Here is a 7,275-nt window from a genome sequence, read left to right as displayed (position 1 = left end):
CACTGAGCAACTTCGGTAGCGTTTCTCACTGTCTCCTACATCCCCATCTCGGTATAATCCATAGATTTGCCGGTCCAGCTTGGTACATTTCCTCTTTCATCTAAATCATTAATATTAATACCAAGGAGCCCGTCCCTTTCCCTGCAGCACCCCGCAGGTCACATGTCTGTATTCAGCCGAGATGGACAATAATCTGCAAGCATTCTCTGGCTTCAACCCGTGATTCATCCTGAATTCTACGCACCTTACCGTTTTGGACCAGCCTCCCATGCAGAATGTTATCAAACACCTTGTTAACGTCAATATAGGCAAAGACACCCACATTCACTTCATCAAGCTTCTTGATGATTTCCTCAAAAACGTCTATAATCAGATTAGATAGGGCCTGCCAGGTTGACTATCCCTTTCTATCGAAATCTTACATATCTTATTCCTTGTGATCCCTTCCAATAACTTACCCAGGCCTGATGTTACTTTCCCTTCATATGTACCGAACCTTCCCAACACAAATGAGAACATTATGGCTCTCCTCTGGTCGGCTGGCACATCATCTGTAGCTATGACCATTTTATATGTCTCTGGCAGCATTCGCGCAGTTTCAACACTAGAGTCCCAAATGCTTCCAGGGAATATGTTGTCAAGTCCTGAGATTTATCCATCCCAATTCAGCTCAACAGAGCAAGCACCTGTTCTGTAAACTGGATACAATCCAACACCTGGCGAACGTTTCCTCATTTCTATCATCTCTATAGCTGTCTCCCTAGTATATGCACACCCAGGGAAATCATTGAAGATCTCCCCCATTTCTTTTGGCTCCACGCGTACATAAGCACACAGATCTTCAGAAGTTCGTTGGTCCAGTTAATGGGGCTGTAAGGAAACAACAGGTTTTCTCAAATAAATATACTGCCACCACATAGTTTGTTACTCGTGGAAATGTGCTCATTACAGTAGTTATTTATAATAATGATTTCTGGAATGAAAAGCTTAATGTATGTGAAGCATTTACTGTCACTGGGCCGGTTCTCAAAGGGATGATGGGGCACGCTAGCAGGGGGAAATTCATTGAAACATAGCAAATATTGGTGACTCCATAGAGTGGACGGATAAAGATGTTTTCATCAGGAGAGGTGTCTTGGAACAGAGAACAAAACCTCGCGAACCACTGAGTTGTATCTACAAATCTTCTCCTTCATAATTCTATCCAGTGGCAGGGTCAGAAACTGGCCTGTATAGTCAACTGTACTTCTACGTTTTTCGAAGCTACAACTAATTGTTTAAAAATTTTTAGTCGCTTAACTAAGCAAAGAAGGAAACTTCATGAATATCACCACAACGCAGTGTCATGTAGTTTGTAAATAACAGATAACCGACTTTTAAAGCAGACTGATCGTATTTAATGACCAGCTTCAGCACTGCTGAAAGTGCTGTGGAGAAGGAGATGACAGCAGATCTACTGGTATATCAGTTTGAACATTAAAACATTGCTGAGTGTTCAGTATTCATTGTGGTCATAAAGAAACTCACAGCATGTGAGTTTGAGACTGTTACTTCCTTTTTCGTTTACTTCTGGTGGGCCTCTTCCTCAGTTACCAGGGTAACAGCCCACCAAGGAGGGTTGAAAGTTTTATCGCACTGTAATCACTGTGGATACACAGTAGCCTCAGAAACAGGTGTGGATTCCAGGATGCTTTGAGCATTTACTGTATGGAATATATGATGCCTGTGTTGGAATGAAGAGATGAGTAATGAATGTTGGGATTGCATTTATGGAAATCCTTTCAGGCTGTCACGAACATCTTGCAATCAGTCAATATTTGTGTATCGGTAGAAAAGGCAAATCTTCTCCCTCCACTCAACAATAAAATAATCAAGAAGTGGTTTTCAGTTTACCTGCGGAGACTAGCTGAAATATATCCGTGTCCGCGCTGTGACCCAAGGCCCAGGATCCAACCCCGATTCCCGTCCAGACAAAGCTGCCACTGGTTACTGATACATGAGCAGGTTGATCTTCACAAGTTCGTTTGTCCAGTTAATGAGGCTGTAAGGAAACAACAGGTTTTCTCAAATAAATATACTGCCACCAAATAGTTTGTTACTCGTGGAAATGTGCTCATTACAGTAGTTGTTTATAATAATGATTTCTGGAATGAAAAGCTTAATGTATGTGAAGCATTTACTGTCCCTGGGCCTGCTCTCAAAGGGATGATGGGGCACGCTAGGAGGGGGAAATTCATTGAAACGTAGCAAATAGTGATGATTCCATAGAGTGGACGGATGAAGATGTTTTCATCAGGAGAGATGTCTTGGAACAGATAACAAAACCTCACAAATCACTGAGTTGTATCTACAAATCTTCTCCTCCATAATTCTATCCAGCAGTAGGGTCATAATGTTGCCTGTACTGTCAACTCTACTTTTACGTTATTCGAAGCTACAAAAATTTGCTAGAATTTTTAATCGCTTAACTAAGCAAAGAAGGAAACTTCATGAAGATCACCACAATGTGTTGTGTAATATATTTTGTAAATAACAGATAACCGAATTTTGAAGCAGACTGACCGTATTGAATGACCAGCTTCTGCACTGCTGAAAGTGCTGTGGAGAAGGAGCCTGCAGCAGATTTACTGGTATTTCAGTTTGAACATTAAAACTTTGCTGAGTGTTTAGTTTTCATTGGGTCATAACGAAACTCACAGCATGTGAGGTTGCTTCCTTTTTCCTTTACTTCTGCTGGGCCTCTTCATCAGTCACCAGAGTATCAGAGCACCAGAACGTCAAGAAGGGTTGAAGATTTTATCCAACTGTCGTCACTGTGGAGACAGAGTGGCCTTAGGAACCAGTGTGGATTCCAGGATGCTTTGAGCATTTAGTGTGTGGAATATATGACGCCTGTGTTGGAATGAAGAGATGAGTAATGAATTTTGGGATTGCATCTTGCAACCAGTCAATATCTGTGCATTAAAAGAAAAGAAAAATCTGATCTACTCTGCTTCCAGGACCATATTAACTATTTAATGTTTAAACAGATTGTTCCTGTTCCACTACTGGAAATAAGGCGGCTAACTAACCTGGTCGAGGTCTCACTCAACAATAAAATAATCACCAAGTATGCTCAGTTTAGATTAGCTGAAATGTATCCGCGTCCGCGTTGTGACCCAAGGCCTGGAATTCAACCCCTATCCCCGTCCAGACAAAGCTCCCTCTATGTTACTATTCCGTCATGGGTTGGTTCAGGCGTGTTAGATTTGAACTGGGAATAGCTGAGACACTGCAGCACGTTACTGGGCAGTAAAAAGTCCTGGGCCATGAGTTATAAGGCTAGGATGGGGAGACCAGGAATATAGTATTTGCAGTGTTTGGGCTTCGCCCGAGCTCATTGCTTCAACAGATGGGACTGGCCATTCCTCCTTCTGGAGGTCCTTTGGAATCAGTGAAGAAAATGACTTATCTTTCCTTCTCTCACAGTGAGAGGCTGTGAGTTAATGGGCTGCTCCGTGTTTGCCAGTGAACACGATCCGGGGTTTAGTGTTCAATCCGTGTTTGGAAAGTCCCTCTCACTGTTCCCTGTCTGTCAGCTAGTGGGAGTCAAATAGAAGCTCCAGAAGGAGAAGCTAAAAACAGGCGCAACGATATTACAGAGATACCATCATTACAGTGGTGTACAGGGAATTACAGAGGCAGGAGAGGGGAATTGGCCAGAATTGATTAGAAATGTTGGGATGGCAGCAGAGCAGCAATTTTTGGGAAGTTGTTCGATTGGTAAAGTTGTAAAAACAAGCAGAAGACAACAAAAAGTCATAAGAAAGGTAACGGTGAAATACTACAGAAAACGAGCCAATAATATCAAAGATGTTACTAAACATTTCTTCAGATATATGAAGTGTAAAAGAGAGGCACGACTGGATATCAGAACGCTGGAACACGACACTGGAGAGGTAGTAAAGGGGGGGGGGGGGGGCAGTAATGGCGGCCGAACTGAAGATACATTTTACACCAGTCTTCATAGACTAGCAGTGTATTGGAAGTTCCGGGTGTCAGGGGGCATGAAGTGTGTGAAGTTAGCACATTTCGAGAGAGAGATTTCTTGGGAAACTGAAAGGTCTGAAGTTAGATATGTCACCTGGACTAGATGGCATGTACCCCAGAATTCTAAAAGCGGTGGCTGAATTGATCGTGAGATATTAATAATGTTCTTTCAAGAATCACTAGCTTCTGTAATGGTTCCGGAAGTCTTAAAATTGAAAATGTCACTTCACTCTTCAAGAAAGGAATGGGGCAGAAGGGAGCCCATATGTCAGTTTGTTTGACGTCAGTATTTAGGACGATGTAGAAGTTGACTATTAAGGATGTGGTCTCAGGGTACTTTGAGATCCGTCAGAAAATAGGTCGTAGTCTTGCCTGATAAATCTAATGGGGAGTTCTTTGAAGAAATAACAAGCATGATAGACAAAGGAGAATCAGTTGATGTTGTACATTTGGATTTTCAGAAGGTCTTTGTTACGCTGCCACACATAAGGTTGCTTAACAAGCCACGAGATCATGGCGTTACCGGACAGATTCTGAAATGGATAAAGCAGTGTTTGATTGGAAACCACTTCCAGTGACTCGTGATACTCCACAAGAGTCGGCTTTGGGACCGATTCTCTTACATCATATGTTAATGATTTGGAGAATGGTATTGATGACTTTGTTGCAATGTTTGCAGGTGGTATGAAGATAGTTCGTGGAGCATGTGGTTTTGAGGATTTAGAAAGGCTACAGAAGGACATAGAATAATTAGGAAACTGGGCAATGAAATGGAATACAGTGTCGAGAAGTGTATGGTCATGCACTTTGGTAGACAAAATGGAAGTGTTAATTTTTTTCAAGATAGAAAAGAAAACTGAGGTGCAAAGGCACTTGGGGATCCTTGTGCAGGATTCTCTTAAGTTTAATTTGCAGGTTAAGTCTGTGGTGGGGAAGTCAAATGCGATGTTAGCATTCATCTCAAGAGGAATAGAATATAAAAGCAGGGATGTAATGTTGAAACTTCATAAAGCACCGCTGAGGCCGCACTTGGAGTGTTTTGAGCAGGTTTGGGCCTCTCAACTTCGAAAGGAATGTGTTTTACCTGTATAGGATTCAAAGGTTGTTCACGGAAGTGATTCAATGATTGAATGGTTTGTCATATGACCCGCGTTTGATGCCTCTGGGCCAGTATTCACTAGAATTCAGAAGCATGAGGGGTGACCTTTTTGAAGCCTGACGAATGGTGAAAATAACTTTGATAGAGATGCTATGGAGATGATGGTTCCTCTGGTGGGATAGTCTACAAGCAGATGACCGTACCTCAGAATAGAGGGGCGCCCTATTAGAACGGGGTGAGTAGCAATTTTTTTTGCCATAGAATGTTGAATCTGTGGAAGTTTATCTTTTGCCACAGACAGCTGTGGTGGCCAAATCTTTGTGTATATTTAAGACAGAGGTTGATAGATTCCTGATTGGTCAGAGCATGAAAGGATATGGTGAAAAGGCAGGAGACTGGGAATGAGAGGAAACTTGGATCAGTCATGATGAAATTGTGGAGTAGACTTGGTGGGCCAAATGGCCCTAATTCTGCTCCTATATCGTATGGTCGAGTGGAGATAGAACATAACATAGAAAAGTACATCATAGGAACACGCTCTTTGGGATCAAACCTGGAATCATTTTCCTGAACCGCCTTTTAATCCTCTCCATTGCTAATGCATCTTTTCTTATGTTAATGGCCCAAACGTGCTAAGAATGCTCTAAGTGTTGCCTCATCAGGACTTAATAAATGCTCAACAGTACATCCTTTCTTTTATATTGCAGTCCTCTTGAAATGAATTCATAGATCGCATTTGCCTTCTTCACCATCGATTTACCCTGAACACTAACCTGCAGGAAAACTACACAAGCACTCCCAAGTCTCTTTGCACACTTTTTAAATGATTTTTGGCCCAGTTTGTCCATTATCTCCACACAATTAAAATGGGAAATCTGTTTATTATTCCCCTGTAACGAAGTGCAATGAAAATCCCGTAGAGCATACCATCCATACCGATCAATAGAACAGAACAGAATATTGAAGTGATATCAGATTAAAAAAAATTAACAGAGAGTAGCAATGCATTATTGTTTCACAGAAATAGCAGGGCAGGTAAAGAAATGGTGCAACGTCATAGCAGGTTATATTGTTAGGTTAAAGTCCACCTTATTTTGCTGGGGACCGTTTATTTTTCTTATAACAGCAGAATGGAATCTGTCCTTAAGCCTGTTTGTAGTGTTTTCCATTTCCTTTCTATATTCTACCCAAGTAGGATTCCAGACTGTCCAGCGTTGTAAGGTAATTCTGTGCCTGCTTTACCGATCACACAGGAAGTACAGGCACAGTCCATGGTGGGCAGACAGGTTTCCGTGATGTCCTCAGCTGTCCACAGCTCTCAGCAGTTCCTTGCAGTCATGAGCAAAGCAGTAGCCGTACGAACGTGTGCAGTACCCTGATGGGACACTCTCTATGGTAGATTGATGAAATTTAGTGAGGGACAGAGGTCACAATTCAATGTTCCTGTTGTTTGTTCCATCTTTATCATTTTAGAATTGTTTCATTCAATATTAATTTAGTATTTGCGTATTGCTGGAGGACAATCTGTGATTGTCATTGATCCTTTCTCCCACGTAGTTCCATCAGTTTACTCCATGCCGATTTTGTTCAATATCTTTCCAGTCTGTATCCCACCAACTCATTGATATATATATATCAACCATCTTGTTCAACCTCTCTCCAATCCGCATCCCTCCACCTCAAGGAGAAAGATGAACCATCTTCTTCAACCTCTGTACAGTCTGGTTCCCTCCACCTCAATGATATATATCAAATATCTTGTCCAACCTCTGTCCAGTCTGTATCCCACCACCTCAATGATATATATCAACCATCTTGTTCAACCTCTGTCCAGCCTGTATTCCACCACCTCAATGATATATATCAGCCATCTTGTTCAACCTCTGTCCAGTCTGTATCCGAGCAACTCAATGATATATATCAACCTCTTTGTTCAGACTCTGTCCAGTCTATATCCCACCACGTCATTGATATATATCAACCATCTTGTTCAACCTCTGTCCAGCCTGAATCCCACCACCTCAATGATATATATCAACCATCTGGTACAATCTCTGTCCAGCCTGTATGCCACCAACTCAGTTGTTATTTCCCGTTTCGTTTATATCCGTTTCCTTATATCTGGAGTGTGCCTTGCATTTGTAGCT

Source organism: Hemitrygon akajei, unplaced genomic scaffold (assembly GCF_048418815.1).
Source record: "Hemitrygon akajei unplaced genomic scaffold, sHemAka1.3 Scf000147, whole genome shotgun sequence".
In the NCBI taxonomy this organism is placed as follows: Eukaryota; Metazoa; Chordata; class Chondrichthyes; order Myliobatiformes; family Dasyatidae; genus Hemitrygon; species Hemitrygon akajei.
This window is presented reverse-complemented; position numbering follows the sequence as displayed.